The sequence below is a fragment of the Hemitrygon akajei genome, chromosome 4 (assembly GCF_048418815.1).
Source record: "Hemitrygon akajei chromosome 4, sHemAka1.3, whole genome shotgun sequence".
In the NCBI taxonomy this organism is placed as follows: Eukaryota; Metazoa; Chordata; class Chondrichthyes; order Myliobatiformes; family Dasyatidae; genus Hemitrygon; species Hemitrygon akajei.
The window spans coordinates 79596853-79614311 of record NC_133127.1 but is presented as its reverse complement, the minus strand read 5'-3'; the positions used below and the strand labels follow the sequence as shown (position 1 = coordinate 79614311).

Below are 17459 nucleotides of genomic sequence, written 5' to 3'. Positions count from 1 at the left end.
TTAGGAAAATCTTTTATACAATGGATTAAAACCTTAAATACTAATCCTCAAGCTAAAGTAGTTACAAATGGTCAGATTTCAACACCATTTTGCTTAACGAGGTCAACTAGACAAAGCTGCCCATTATCACCTGTTTTATTTGTATTGGCAATAGAACCATTAGCTGAATTAATTAGAACAGATTCAGACATTGGGGGCTTTAGAGTTAATCAAGAAGAATATAAGATTAATTTATTTGCGGATGATGTTTTGATTTATTTAACAAACCCATTGCAATCTTTGCAAAGGTTATCTTTTAGATTGGAAGAATATGGGAAAGTATCAGGGTATAAAGTAAATTGGGATAAAAGTGAAATTTTACCCCTTACCAAAGGAAATTATAATCAATGTCGATTAGTAACTCAATTTCGATGGTCAATAAATGGGATAAAATATTTAGGTATTACAGTTGATAATGATGTAAAAAATTTATATAAACAAAATTATTTGCCATTATTAAAAAAAATAAAAGAGGATCTTGATAAATGGATGATGTTACCAATAACATTAATAGGTAGAGTTAATGCTGTAAAAATGAATATATTTCCTAGATTGCAATATTTATTTCAAACTTTACCAATACAATTACCTCAGAAGTTTTTTCAAGAACTGAATAAATATGTAAGGAAATTTCTTTGGAAAGGAAAGATGTCAAGAATATCATTGGAAAAATTGACATGTAAATTTGATTTAGGAGGGTTACAACTTCCAAATTTTAAGAATTATTATAAAGCAAATCAACTTAGATTTATTGCGTCTTTTTTTGATGAAGAAAAACTGGCATGGATTAGAATAGAATTAGATAAAATAGGAGAAAATATACCAGAAGATTTTATATATAAATGGGAATCTAAATGGATACGGGAAAAAAAGAACCTCCTATATTAAGACACTTCATTGATTTATGGAATAAGGTAAATACGGACGATGAGATAAAGAAATCTTTATTAGCAAAAAGAACTTTAATTCAAAATAGGCTTATTCCTTTTACAATGGATAATAAACTTTTACATAATTGGTTCCAAAAGGGGATTAAATATATAGGTGATTGTTTTGAAGGAGGTATATTGATGTCGTTTGATAAATTAAAAAATAAATATAAAATATCAAATAACACTCTTTTCTGTTATTTTCAATTAAAGGCTTATTTATGAGAAAAGCTGGGTCAAACAATGTTGATGCCAAAATCTAGTGAAATAGAAATATTAATTTGAAAAGGAAAAATTAAAAAATTTACATCTTGTATGTATAATTTGATTCAAAAGCAGACAATTAAATTAGGAATTCATAAATCAAGACAAAAATGGGAATCTGATCTGAATGTTAAAATTGATGGAAAAAATTGGTCAAGATTATGTTCTGATAGTATGAGAAATACAATAAATGTTTGACTTAGATTAATACAATATAATTTTTTACATCAATTATATATACCACAGAAAATAAATAGATTAAATTCAAATATGTCTGACCAATGTTTTCGATGTAATCAAGAAATTGGTACTTTTTTACATTCTACTTGGTCTTGTTTTAAAATTCAACCATTTTGGATAAATCTAAGACTTTTATTGGAACAAATTACTGGAGTACAACTCCCACATAGTCCAGTATTATTTTTATTAGGAGACATTGAAGGGACAATACCGAAACTTAAATTGAATAAGTATCAGAAAAAATTTATAAAAATTGCATTGGCAGTAGCCAAAAAAGTTATTGCAGTTACTTGGAAATCTGATTTATATTTAACTATGGATTGTTGGAATAATGAAATACATAGTTATATTCCACTTGAAAAAATTACATACAATCTAAGGAATGAATATGATATATTTTTGAAAATTTGGCTCCCATACCTACAAAAGATAGGATTAAATACATAGGTCCTTTGAAGATAAAATTATAAAGTAATTGGGGAAAGTAAAAATAAATATTAAAATTATTTTGAACTCCATGGAGCATGTGGGGATCCTCCGATATCCAGGCAATCTTTCTCTTTTTTTTCTTTCTTTAGATAAGGGTTAAGGGGGGGAGGGGGGAGGGTTAATATTATTTTTCTTACTATTTTATCATCATATTTATTCTTTGTAATTTTCTAAAATTTAATAAATAAATAAATGTTTTTAAAAAAGAACGATGATCTTATATTATGTGTATTTGTTTGAAAAAGAATGTGAACCTCTGGGTAATGCTTTCTACAAAAGTTATTTGGACCCAGATGTTCCTATCAATGAGATGAGCTTGGAGGTGTGGGTTGTAGAGGTTCCCTGCTTTATCAAAAAGACACACCAAGTCAGGTTTCTGGCAGAGCTTGCTCTTCTCAAGAAACATCTGTTTATGTGCACCATGCCTTAATCAAAACAATTTTCAGAGTACCTTAGAAGATGAATTGTAGAGATGCAGGAAATTGGAAAAGGCTACAAAAGTATTTCTAAAGACCTGACTGTTCATTAGTCCACAGTCAGAGAAATTGTTTACAAATGGAGGAAATTCAGCACTGTTGCTACTCTCCCTAGGAGTGAGCATCCTGCAAAGATCACACCAAGACCACAACGTGCAATCCTGAAGGAGGTGAAAAAGAACCCAAGGGTAACAGCAAAAGATCTGCAAAAATCTTTAGATCTTGCTAAAGTCTCTGTTCATGTGTCCACTATAAGAAAAACATTGAACAAGAATGGTGTTCTGGAAGGACACCACAGAGGAAACCACTGTTCTCCAAAAAAATGGTGCATGTCTCAAGCTCGCAATAGATCACCTGGATGTTATACAATACTTCTGGGATAATGTTCTGTGGACAGAAAAGACAAAAGTTGAACTTTTTGGGAGAAATGCACATTGCTACGTTTGGGGGAAGAGGGGCACTGCACACCAACACCAAAACCTCATCCCAGCTGTGAAGCATAGTGGAAGGAGCATCATGGTTTGGGGCTGCTTTGCTGCCTCAGGGCTTGGACAGCTTACAATTGTGGAGGGAACAATGAATTCAAAATTGTATCATGACATTTTACAGGAGAATGTCAGAGTAGCAGTCCATCACCTGAAGCTTAATAGAACAGGACAAGAGTAAGTCAACAACAGAATGGTTTAAAAAAGAAGAAAATTTGTGTTTTGGAATGGCCGAGTCAAAGTCCTGACCTTAATCCTTATAGAAATGTTGTGGAAGGACCTGAATCAAGCAGTTCATGCAAGGAAGCCCATCAACATGCCAGAGTTGGAGCAGTTTTGTAGGGAGGAATGGCCTAAAATTTTTCCAAGTCAATTAGCTGGACTCAACAACAGTTACCGGAAATGTTTGGTTGAAGTTATTGTGATACAAGGGCATCACACCAGTTCATATACTGGTTCACATACTTTTTAAAACAAATACATGTAATATTGGATCATTTTTCTCAATAAATAAATGAATAAGTATAATGTTTGTGTTTTTTATTTAATTGGGTTCTCTTTATCTAGTTTTAGGAGTTGCATGAAGATCTGATCACACTTCAGGTCATATTTATGCAGAAATAGAAAATCCTAAAGGGCTCATAAACTTTCTAGCACCGTTGTACTTATGCGAGTTCACAACAGATGTACGGTATATCAAGGGGACAAATAATGCCGTGACCGATTGCCTCTCACGGCCAGCTGTTGAGGCCATGCACATAGGGGTTAATAATGCAGGCATGGCATCCAACCTAGTTACTGACCCAGAGGTCCAGGCTTACTGAACAGCAGTCATGGACCTGCAGTTGGCTAACATTAAGTTCAAGGAGGATGGGGTTTCTCACCTGTGCAACGTCTCAACCTGTCACGCTCGCCCCATCGTGTCTGCAAACTGGAGACGGGACTGTTTTCAACTCCATACATGGTCTCTCACTTCTGGGCCAGAAGGCCTTACAGAAACAGATTACACTAAAATGTGTATGGCACAACCTCAAAGTATGTGCATGATTGGACTGCAGTTTGTGTGGAGTGCCAGCAGGCAAAAATTAACCGTTATGTTCAGGCACGATTGTTGGTTTTCTTCCCCCTTCCCGTGGTTTTATGTACCTTCTTACCATGGTGCATTGTACCACCAGGTGGCCAGAGGTCGTCCCTTTAGCATTGACGACAGCCACAGATGTGGTTTGGGTTCATCAGCACCTGGGTTCTCAGTTTGGCACCCCATGTGATATTTCCTCTGACCATTATCCCAATTCATTTCAGACCTCTGGGCTGCGATGGCTCACAACCTTGGCATTAGGATACATCACACATGACGTATCACCCATAGACCAATGGCCCATGCGAGCGGTTTCACCACTCCATAAAGGCTTCTCTGACTGCTGAGTGTTGGCATGATCGGTTCACATGGGTCCTAGGACCTGAAGTTGTCCGTGGATAAGCTGGTGTGCGGGCAGCTGTTATGAGTGCCAGGTGATTTTGTCCTGATGCCATGGCTGCCTGGCCAGCCTCTCAACAGCGTTCCTCCATCCTCAGTAAATCCAGTTCCTTTTCACCTATTCCTACCTCCCATCATGGTGTACAGCACTCCTGGGTTCCTGTTGACTTACATTCCGCCTTGCTTGTTTTCATCTGCCATGCCACACGTTAATGTCCCCTCAGGCCCCCTTACAATGGCCCATTCCGCGTTTTGGAATAGAGAGAAAAGACTTTTATCATCAATAGGAAGGGTAAACCTGAACATATTTTGGTAGATTGCCCTAAACTGGCACACCAAGATTTGGAGTATTCTGCTGCCGTGCCCCTGGCATTACAACGTGACCATGAGCATGTCAATCCACTTCCGGATGAGCCAGAGGCACCTGTGGTTCCACCACCCACAGAACTTGAGACCCGGGCCGGGCAGTTCATCCCAGCTCCAGACAGGCTCGCAATGCCCGTTTTAGTGAATTCTGGCAGGGGCGGCACTGTGTAGGGTAACAGAATTGAGAGAAATGTACGTAATTCACAGCACTGACATTGAGATGGGGTTTTGCTTTAAGAGGCTGGTCTGGTGTGATGATGTTATTACATAAAAGGTTTTTAGCGTGCTTCCATTGTGTAGATTTTGGGAGTTCAATAAGATGTGTTTTTAGATTTCAATAAACATGAAATGCCTCACCATCTCAATGGCTTTTCACTCAACCTTAGGACATCTGGATAGCAAAGGTGCATGTATCAGGATGCTCTTTATAGAGTACAGCTTGGCACTTAATACCATCATCCCCACAAAATGAATCAATAAGATTGAAGACCTTGGGCTCAATACCTCCTTGTGCAATTGGATCCTCTATTTCCTCACTTGCAGACCCCAGACAGTTTAGGTTGGCAGCAACATCTCCACAATCTCCAGCAGTATAGGCACACCATAAGGCTGTTGGCTACTTGCTTTATACTTGGAACTGTGTGGCTAAGCACAGCTATAATGCCACATGATGAATCAGCATATTAAGGGGAGATTGAAAATCTGTCTTAGTGGTGCCACAGCACCAACCTCTCACTATGTCATCAAGACCAAGGAGCTGATTATTGACTTCAGGAGGACGAAACCAGAGGTTCATGAGCCAGTCCTCATCGGGGGATCAGAGGAGGAGAGGGTCAGGAACTTTAAATTCCTCGGTGTTATCATTCCAGAGGACGTGTCCCAGGGCCAACACATAAGTACGATTATGAAAAATGCATGGCAGCGCCTCTACTCTCTTAGGAGTTGGTGAAGATTCAGCATGACATCTGAATTTTTGACAAACTTCTATAGATGTGTGGTGGAGAGTACATTGACTGGCTGCATCACAGCCTGGTATGGAAACACCAATGCCCTTGAATAGAAAATCCTATCAAAAGTAGTGTATATGACCCAGTCCATTCCTCCCCGCCAATGATCACATCTAGCTGAAGCATTCACAGGAAAGCAGCACCCATCATCAGTGACCCCATCATTTGGGTTATGCTCTCTTCTCGCCTCTGCCTTCAAGAAGAAGGTCCAGGAGCCTCAGGAACAGTTACTATCCCTCAGCCATCAGGCTCTTGAAACAAAGGGGATAATTTCACTTGTCCCATCTTTGAAATGTTTCCACAATCAATGGTCACACTTTCAAGAGCTCTTCATCTCATGTTTTGATATTTATTATTTATTTACTTTTTTATTATTTATTTGCACAGTTTGTTGTCTTTTGCATGCCAGTTAAAAGCTCAAGTTGTTGTGGTCTTTCATTGATTCTATTATGGATTTATTGAGTATGCCTGCAAGAACTTGAATCTCAGGGTTGTATGTGTACTTTGATAATAAATTTACTTTGAAGTTTGAACTTTGAACTAGGAGAGTGTGAAGATATCCCAGAGGTTATGAGGTCATTGACTGTAATAATGGCCTGTTGTTTAGTGGGAGAGTTTTGGTCCAGAGGGAGGTAAATGACAGAGACTGTAATTCAGCTGCTACAAGTGCAAATCAATTTGTTAAACAACAAGACCACACTTGTCAGTCGGTTTACTGACACTGTTGCAGTTGGTCATTTATGAAAGGAATGCTTTAGGTTCAGATGTATAGATGTCAGTCGAGTAGAAAAATTAAGAAACCAAATCTCTCTTTCCACTGCATGTGTGGATCTGGAAGTTTGACGATGGAGAAATGACTCCGGGCCATAGAAGTAGATACTGTGGCAAAGGTGGTGGAGAAGGAGCTCAAAGTCATCTTGAGTTTGTTCCTCCTTACAGCCCATGCAGTGTTGTACTATTTGATGTAAGACGTTAGTTACATGGACTAGATAAAGAAATTGGGCTTTTGAGAGGAAAAAAATGTGAAGGGGAAATTTAATGATTCTAAATTGTAAGGTATTTTGATAGCAACTCCAGTAAAGCTGTTATATGTTTAAAGTCATTGGGACAAAAATCAGAGTGAAATTGGACAATTTTGTTTTCACAGTGAATTGTTAAAATCCGAAATGGGTTGCTAATATGGTGGAAGCAGATTCAACAATATTTAGAAGGCATTTGGATAAATACATGAAATCAAAAATTTGCAGGAGTTTGGGGAGCAGTGAAATCAGAATCAAGTTTACTATTAGTGACTTGTGTCATTAAATTTGTTGTTTTGTAGTAGCAGTACAATTCAATGCATAATGGTTATAAGTTACAATAAGAAATATCAAAAATAAATAATGCAAGCGGAGAGCAAAACAATGAGGTTGTGTTCTTGGGCTCATGGACTGTTCAGAAATCTGATGGTGGAGACGAAGGTGCTGTTCCTCAAGTATTGAATGTGTGCCTTCAGGCTCCTGCACCTCCTTCCTGATGGTAATAATAAGAGGGCAGGCCCTGGATGGTGAGTGTCCTTAATAATGGATGTTGCCTTCTTGAGGCAATACCTTTTGAATATGCCTAATAGAATGTACGTGGGACTAATGGATAGCGCTGGCACAGGGATCATGGCCAACAGCTTATGTGACCTCCTGTGCAGTTTCTGTCGCTGAAGACATGTAAGTGAATGCCATTGTGTTCAGGAGAGTTTATCTGCAGCTTTAGTTAGATTAAGAATAAGTTTAAGAATAAGGGGTAGGTCATTTAGAATGGAGTTGAGGAAAAACTTTTTCACCCAGAGAGTTGTGGATCTATGGAATGCTCTGCCTCAGAAGGCAGTGGAGGCCAATTCTCTGGATGCTTTCAAGAAAGAGGTAGATAGAGCTCTTAAAGATAGCGGAGTCAAGGGATATGGGGAGAAGGCAGGAACGGGTTACTGATTGTGGATGATCAGCCATGATCACATTGAATGGCAGTGCTGGCTCGAAGGGCCGAATGGCCTACTCTTGCACCTATTGTTTATTTGCCTTTTCTTTCCATTGAAAATGTATATACACCTAATTCATAAGGCATTTTCAGAAGTGCCTGCTACCTCATCTGAAACCACTGAAATACTTGACTATGTCTTAAAATGTTGCACTGACAGAAGGTGATTTGACATTATTACCTCTTTCCTTTAGATGTGAATAATACAAATGTGTGTGAATTAAAAGGTGGATGTCCAATGATTTAGGCTTCTCTTCCAGCTATCTTCGATTGTGATAAATTCACCAGTGTAACTTTCTCAGTCACTGTTAATGCCTGAAATCACATTAATGACAATTTTAGTAGAATGAGCCAGAAGTAAACTAAATTTGATACCATAAACAGGACGTTTTTCAAATTGCTCAAGTTAATTCTTTAATGACTGTAGTTGTTTGGTGGTTCTTGTTTAAACAAGTTCTGACTTAAAGAATAATTCTGTCAAAAGTGCTGATTTTGTAAAATTTGTCTTTGCGTGGCTTTTTGATGTGGTTGCAGGAAGATACCAAATGGATGTCTTTATATGATGAGTGTACAGAATTTCTGTAAAATGCCCAGACATGCAATTATGTTATATTGGTGTCATTTGTTAAGAACTAGTATGTTTCTAATTGAAGAACACATGAAGGATGAGAAAGCACATAAGTAGTATAGTTTCAGACTTTCACCGGTTAGTTAGTTATTGATTGATTTGTTTACTGATTGATTGAGATACAGTGTGGAATAAGTCCTTCTGGCCCTTCAACCACATTGCCCAACAATACCCCTAATTTACAATGATCAATTAACCTACCAATCAGTATGTCTTTGGACAGTGGGAGGAAACCAGGGCACCCAGAGGAAACCCACATAATCACAGGGAGAACTTACAAACTCCTGGCAGGCAGCAGCAGGAATTGAACCCGGGTCCAGGTTACTGGTTCTGTAAAGCGTTGTGCTAGCCACTACATTACTGTGCCACTGGATCGATTTTGTACCGGATCAGAATATCTAAGCATGTGCTTCATGATCTTAAGCCACGTTGAAAAACTATGATCGATTATTTAACAATGTTGTGGAGCATTTATAAAGGTTTATCGTACAAAATTTTTACACTTAATCATTTCTGAATGGAAAGCAATGAGAATTCTGCATTTTTCTGTAGAATGTGGTGTGCAGGAAACCGGGACACCAAGAGAAATCCCACAGGGAGATTGTACAAACTCCTTACAGACAGCGGTGGGAATTGAACAACGGCCATGTGAATCAAATCTGTTGCTGCGTGTGCACGTGAGGTTGGTGCATTATTGACAGGACTAGGTAGAAAGTGACTTTCCAGTTAGAAATAAAGGAAAAGGTGATGGAAATAAAGGATAAGGCTAGAATGGAAAAAATTATCAGATGCAAAGAGTCTGGAAGAGGATAGAAACAACAGGAGTGAAATTGAAAAGGAAATTGGGAAAACATAAAATGTTAGCAAATAAATAAAAACACAAAATGCTGGCAGAACTCAGCAGGCCAGACAGCATCTATGGGAGGAGGTAGTGACGATGTTTCGGGCCGAAACCCTTCATCAGGAGTGTTAGCAAATTTTTTTTAAAAAATGCATTATAAATACTTAATGATCAAGAGGATAAGAAAGAAGAGTTAGGCCTATTAGAGGCCAAGCTGATATCCTATGTATAGAGGCAAAATGTGGGTAGAGTTCTTATTGAATAATTTGTGTCAGTCCTCACATAAATGGGGGATGACACTGATGTTGTAGTCAAGAAGCATAGGTGAAGAACATTGAATGGGATCAAAAGAGCAGAAGGGAAGCATTAAGAGGTTAACATAATTGAAAACAAATACTTGAAAAAAAATTGAAGTATTTCCCAGTCTATTTAAAAATAATCAAACAAAGATGGTCTGATTACACTCCTGCAATGTTGTCAAGCAAGGGAATTATACCAGAGAATTGGAAGACTGGTATTGTTCTCCTTTCATTTCAAAATGGTGGAAGAGAGAAACCAAGTATCTATTGCTTATTACCAGGCATTATTTGACGATTTCTTTAGCCAAACGGAGTATTGTGTAATATGTTGCTTGTCTAGTACTGTTTTGAAGGTCATCAGAAAGGATGTAGAAGATTTAGAGAATGAAGATGATGAGCCAGAAATTGTGGTTCATGTTGGAATCAGTAACATGAGGGAATGTGTTGAGCTCTTGGCATTAGAGGTTCAGGTGCTAAGCAGGAAGTTTAAAAAGATAGTAATTTCTTGATTATTGTGTCTTGTGTGTTGCTAAGAATTAAGAACACTCAGATTTACGTTTGACTAAAGATTAAATTCAGAGAGAGAGTTGCAGAATCCTGGGGCATTTGGAATCAGTTTTGAGACAGGAGTGCCTGTTCAAGATGAATGGCTTGCATCTTAACAATACTTGGACCAATTATCCTGCAAAGTGGGGTGTTGGAGGGTTTAAAATAAATTGGCAATTATTCATGCCGCTTATTTCCCTATTGTTATTACAATATTCTGTTCTTCAGCATATTGTAATACAATAGAGGAATTATGCGTATGAAAAACCTTGCAATTCCCTCAACAGTATAGGAATGGTGCTAGAGAGCTGGAAAATAGCAAATATTAGGATTTGCCAGACAATTACAGGCCAGTCAGTTTAATCTCTGTAGAGGGGAAGGTCGTAGAAACACAGAAAACGGGTAGGTACTTTGAATTATTAAGGCAGACCTTATTAGTAAGGCAGTTTGCTAAAGGCAAACTGTATTTGACTAACCAGACTGAACTGTTTTCATGATGAACCCAGATATTTAATGAAGAAAATGCAGTGGCATGCAAGAGTTTGGGCACCCCTGGTCAAAATTTCTGTTACTGTGAATAACTAAGAGAGTAAAAGATGACCTGGCAGTAAAAGGCTTAAAGTTAAAGATAACACATTTCTTTAATATTTTAAGCAAGATTACTTTTTTATTTCTATCTTTTACAGTTTCAAAATAACAAAAAAAGGAAAAGGGCCTAAAGCAAAAGTTTGGGCACCCTGCATGGTCAGTACTTAGTAACATCCCCTTTGGCAAGTATCACAGCTTGTAAACACTTTCTGTAGCCAGCTAACAGTCTTTCAATTCTTGTTTGAGGGATTTTCGCTCATTCTTCCTTGCAAAAGGCTTCTAGTTCTGTGAGATTCTTGGGCCATCTTGCATGCACTGCTCTTTTGAGGTCTATCCACAGATTTTCGATGATGTTTAGGTCAGGGGACTGTGAGGGCCATGGCAAAACCTTCAGCGTGTGCCTCTTGAGGTAGTCCATTGTGGATTTTGAGGTGTGTTTAGGATCAGTATCCTGTTGTAGAAGCCATCCTCTTTTCATCTTCAGCTTTTTTACAGACGGTATAATGTTTGCTTCCAGAATTTGCTGGTATTTAATTGAATTCATTCTTCCCTCTACCAGTGAAATGTTCCCCATGCCACTGGCTGCAACACAAGCCCAAAGCATGATCGATCCACCCCCGTGCTTAACAGTTGGAGAGGATTTCTTTTCATGTAATTCTGCACCCTTTTTTCTCCAAACATACCTTTGGTCATTGCAGCCAAAAAGTTCTATTTTAACTTGTTTCCAAAATGCATCAGGCTAGTTTAGATGATCTTTTGCAAACTCCTGACTCTGAATTTTATGGTGAGGACGCAGGAAAGGTTTTCTTCTGATAACTCTTCCATGAAGGTCATATTTGTGCAGGTGAGTTTGCACAATAGAACAGTGCACCACCACTCCAGAGTCTTGCTAAATCTTCCTGAAGGTCTTTTGCAGTAAAATGGGGGTTTTGTTTTGCCTTTCTAGCAATCCTACGAGCAGTTCTCTCAGAAGGTTTTCTTGGTCTTCCAGACCTCAACTTGACCTCCACCGTTCCTGTTAACTGCCATTTTCTTAATTTAATTATGAATTGAGGAAATGGCTACCTGAAAACGCTTTGCTATCTTCTTATAGCTTTCTCCTGCTTTGTGGAGGATTTGTGGATTTATTATAATTTGAATAATTAATTAAATTTATTTAAATTTAATTTATTTAATTTTCAGAGTGCTAGGCAGCTGCTTAGAGGAGCCCATGGCTGCTGATTGTTGGGACAAGGTTTGAGGAGTCAGGGTATTTATAAAGCTTTGAAATTTGCATCACCTGACCTTTCCTAACGATGACTATGAACAAGCCACAGCCCTAACAAGCTAATTAAGTTCTGAGACCTTGGTAAAAGTTATCTGAGAGCTCAAATCTCTTGGGGTGCCCAAACTTCTGCATGGTGCTCCTTTCCTTTTTTTCCACTCTAAAATTGTACAAACAAAAATAATACACTAATCTTGCTTAAAATGTTGAAAAGAAGGTTTCATCTTCAACTTTATGACTTTTGGAGATCAGCTCATCTTCTACTCACTTAACTATTCACAGTAACAGAAATTTTGACCGGTGTGCCCAAACATTTGCATGCCACTGTATATTGTACCAGTTGTTGACTATGTGGATTGTCAAAAGGTCTTTAAACCATCCAAAATAAAAAGCTGGTTAGCAAAGATGAGGCCTTAAAGTTAGCATGTCATTTAGTTGTTGAGTCATGGAGCACAGGAACAGGCTCTTTGGCCTATCTAGTCCATGCTGGCCTGGTCTTCTGCCAGTCTTATCAACTTGCACTCAGACCATGGCCCTCCATACCTGTCTCATCCATGTAGCTACCAAACTTCTCTTAAGTATTACGTTTGAACTCACCTGTACCATTTCCACTGGCAACTGGTTCTACACTTGCACGAGCTTCTAACAAAAGAACTTGCCCCTCAGATTGCACTTTACCTTTCACACTAAACTTATGACCTTCATGTTGGGTTCTAGTCTCACCCAACATGAAGGGAAAACCCTGCATAGATTCACCGATCCAGACCCCTCACAATTTTGTATACTTGGTTAAAGATGGGTTGAAAATTTGGTGCAACTAGGACAGTTGTCATCAGGACTTTGGCTGCAGCCAGCTGGGCTGATGGAAAACAAGGATCAGGTCTTGTCTGGAAGTTAATAAATTCTGTAATTGTTTGACTAGGACTTGATGTCTGCAATGTTGAATGTCTTTCGAAAGACATTAAGCAAACACAAATTTATTTATTTAGAGGTAGAGTGCAGAGCAGGCCCTTCCAGCACAATAAGCCGCAATACACAGCAACCCACCTGTTTAACCCGAGCCTAATTACAGGATAATATACAATGGCCAATTAACCTACTAACTGGCATGTCTTTTAACTGTGGGAGGGAACCCACTTGCACACAGGAAGAACATGCAGACTTCTTACAGAGGATGCTGGGGTTGAACTCTGAACTCTGTCTGAGCTGTAATAGCACTAAGCTACAGCTACACCACTGTGACTCCCCAATTTGTGCCTTGTACTCTTCTGTAGACTGACATCAAACATTCCCTCTAATTGATGGAGATCAAACATTTCTCTGCAACTACAGTCCCATTCATGATCAGCTTTGGGAAAGAAAGCATTAAGTGAATTGATGTGAATTCCAGCCAAGGGGTATACAATTATAGTTTGCATTTAAAATTTTATGTGCTGCAAAATGACCTAAAACATGAATATAAAATTGGCTTATAGAAGCAAGGCACAGAGCAGTGGTTTTTGTTTTCCACATTGTTCGAGAGTGAACTTCAGTGCTTCCCAAGTGATGACACGCTGCCTGTTATTGATGGGAATGTTTATTAATATGTTAATGTGTATATAAGTGATGGACATATGGCTGAGCAGGGTAATACACCAAAGGTAACTCTTGTAACAAAACTAAGATATGAAGAAGATGGTGTGGACAGTAGTAACAGAATGGTCATATAATTGGTCGATGAAACTTAATACATAGAATTGTGAAGAGAGACACTTCGTCGGAAAGTTTAAGGAGAGCCTTTCCAGACTAAATGGTGTAGTTTTGAAGAGGTAGAGGGACTCAAATTTACATATGTACAAATTCTTGAAAGTAATAACGCATGTTAAGTGGTACTGATGTAGGTGAAAGTCTGGCACATGGGGAGAAAGGCTGGGAAGTTGTGTTGCATCTGTGTAAAACACTGGGCAAACCAGAACCTGAGTACAGTGTCTGATTCCGGCTACTTTAGGAAGGATGTGAAAGACCTAGAGAAGGGTACAGAAAATATTTACCAGAACAGTTCCAGCCACAAGTTTAAACTGGAGAATCTGTGATTATTCACCTCAGTGCAAAGACGAGTGAGAAGATTTGATAGGGATAAACAGCATGAAGGTAAATAGAAGCTTTTCCCATTAGTGAATAATTTAAGGCCAATAGCATAACAGTAGTTATTTGGGCAAAGATTGAAGGGGGGATATGGAGAAAAACATTATAGTGGTCAGGAATTGTCCAGATCAGAGTAAGTACAACCTGAAATTCACTGTGCATAGGGTGATGGAAGCAGGCAGTGCCTTCAGGCGGGAATTAGAGGAATTTGATAAAGAATGACTTGCATGGCTGTGCAGAAGTAACGGGAATTGGGCGGCACTGGTCTCCAAGTTGGTTGGGATTTGATCAACTGAATGTGCCCCTGTGTCATAAATGTACCTCAACTCAACATTTTAGGAACATTACCTCACGATTTACTCTTCTTCCACTACTTTTTTTAATATTTCTTAACCTAACTTGCTATAACCTTTTTATGCATTGTACTGTGCTGCTGCAAAACAACAAACTTCACAATATTTGTCAGTGATAATAAGCCTGATTCTGATTCATGGTACAGTATATATATCCATAAATGTCACAAAAGTACCCCACTCTCTCTTGAAACAAAGCATTAGTTCAAATAGTTGGAACCCTCAGGCTTGAGAACTCTCTAGATTTGGAAGGAATATTTGGCCAAAGGTTGTGTTTTGGTGGCAAAAACTGAACAGAAGGTTTTTTTAAAAGTGAAACCAAAGCGACTGAATGGAGAGTGTTATTAGCTATAAAACTGCCAAATACAATTAGCTGATTATTAATTACTTGTCAGATTAGAGAACTAACATTCAAAATAGACACCAATTATAGCCATTGGAATCTGTAACACTGCTGTTAGTTGGGTTGTTTCCCAGCTCTCTAGAACAGTAGACTATGTAAATGGTCACTGTGAAAGTTGGCACAAAAACTCTTTTATTGACAAACTGATGTAGAAGTAAACTGGCAACAGACATATGAAGTGGTAAATGGATTTGTGTTTCGTCCCATGTTTTCCTGAGTGGGACCTGTTGCTTGCTTTCACTATTCATGTTGCACGTGCAGCACATATCCAAGGGGCTAGTATTGTTGATTAGGAACACAGGGCATTCAACAATATTTAAAAACTATTAAAAATGCAAGCAATTAAAAAAATTAGATATTGTGCAGATTTTTAAATGAAGAATTAATGTGAATTTTAAATATTTATAAATGTTAAAAGTAACCACAATTTTTAAGATAATTATAAATATTGAGAATCATTAAATTGTAACAGAACAAAAGGAGGCTTCTGGCACCCTTGCCACCTTTTGGGAAAAGCCATCTGCAAATTCCATTCCACTGCTCTACAAAATATTCCTTTTTCATTCTTATCCAATTCCAAAAACAATGATTCAAGTTACTTTCACCATTTCAGGAGCTACTTTTCAAATTATAGCTTTTCATTTAATTAGATGAAGGTTTTCCACATGTTGTCTTCTGATCTTTTGCCAATTACCCTCAAGTAATTGTCTTGGTTCTTGATCCAGCTGGCAGTGTAAAATATTTCTCTTGATTCTCTTTGTGATTCTGAATGTTTCTATCAAATTTTCTGTCAAATTTCTCTGCTTTTAGGAAATAGTTTGACTGTTGCATGAGATTTACTGTATAGTTATCTTGAAACCCATGCAAGGCTTATTGGGAAAGTAAGGAGGCATGAGATCCAAGGAGACATTGCTTTGTGGATCCAGAACTGGCTTGCCACAGAAGGCAAAGAATGGTTGTAGACGGGTCGTATTCTGTGTGGAGGTCGGTCACCAGTGAAGTGCCTCTGGGATCTGTTCTGGGACCCTTACTCTTCGTGATTTTTATAAATGACCTGAATGAGGAAGTGGAGGGATGGGTTAGTAAGTTTGCTGATGACACAAAGATTGGAGGTGTGGGTAGTGTGGAGGGCTGTCAGAGGTTACAGCAGGACATTGATAGGATGCAAAATTGGGCTGAGAAGTGGCAGATGGAGTTCAACCCAGGTAAGTGTGAAGTGGTTCATTTTGGTAGGTCAAATATGATGGCAGAATATAGTATTAATGGTAAGACTCTTGGCAGTGTGGAAGATCAGAGGATCTTGGGGGCTGAGTCCATAGGACACTCAAAGCAGCTGCGCAGGTTGACTCTATGGTTAAGAAGGCATATGGTGCATTGGCCTTCATCAATCGTGGAATTGACTTTAGGAACCGAGAGGTAATACTGCAGCTATATAAGACCCTGGTCAGACCCCACTTGGAGTACTGTGCTCAGTTCTGGTCGCCTCACTACAGGAAGGATGTGGAAGCCATAGAAAAGGTGCAGAGGAGATTTACAAGGCTGTTTCCTGGATTGGGGAGCATGCTTTATGAAAATAGGTTGAGTGAACTTGGCCTTTTCTCCTTGGAACGACAGAGGATGAGAGGTGACCTGATAGAGGTGTATAAGATGATAAGAGGCATTGATTGTGTGGATAGTCAGAGGCTTTTTACCAGGGCTGAAAAGGTTGCCACAAGAGGACACAGGTTTAAGGTTGTTACATCCCTTGTGAGTATCTTGTGACTGTCTTATGACCATGATGTAATTGAGTATCTGGTGAGCATGATGTAATGGTCTTGTGATGGTGGGGTGATGTATTTTCCCGCCAGTGTGAGGTTACATGATGTAATTTTCCCACCAGTGTGAGGTCATGTGACAGCTTGTCCCAACAGGTATAAAACGGGGAAAGCCTGCTGTGACGCAGGAGTTTTTGTGTTGAAACGTCGTTTAAGTCATCAGTTACTCCGTTATGCTGCGTATTTAGTTTCATGACGCAGTTTTGTTTTAAAATGGGGTTTTACTTTCTATCTTAAGTCTCAAAGGTTATTGCTGGCAGTTTCACCAAACGCTGCCAGTTTTGGTTTGATCTACCTTTGCAATTCAGTTGGAAAGTGAAGAATTTATCAAAGTACGGAAACCCAAAGGATCGAGTAAAGTTGGTGTCGTCAGCGGTTTAATACACAGTCGATCTTGTTGGATCTTCGTCCAGGAAATAGTAACTTGCATCCAAGATAACCCTTGCCTGTAAGAGCAGAAAGGGTTGGGGCAGTGTTATTCACCAAGGAAAAGGTCAGTTCCTTTAAGCCATTTTTATTTCCTTCATCATGAGCCTTTTGGACTAGGCAAATTTCGGCTGGGATCAGCAGAAACGTCACGTCGTCGAGGCATTCGTTACTTCAGGAAAGTCTCTCCTAATTGACTGTATAAATCATTTGGACTTTCGCATTTAAGAACTGTGTTCACATTTATCGCTTTAAGAACTGTTCAAGTTGCTGTATAGTAGTTAACTTCTGGTTAAGTTAATCGTTTGTTTATTTTTCATTTTTGTTGAGCAGAGTTAAATAAATGTTTATTTGTTTATTTAAAAAAAACCTGTCTCAATTCTATATTTATTGT

At 38.6% G+C, this 17459-nt stretch overlaps 1 protein-coding gene across 2 annotated transcripts in view; it reads left to right on the top strand.

The window, feature by feature from the left end:
* arhgap10 (Rho GTPase activating protein 10) overlaps nt 1-17459 on the top strand; it is a 215826-nt gene that overhangs the window by 185335 nt on the left and 13032 nt on the right. The gene's annotated exons all lie outside the window — the stretch shown is intronic.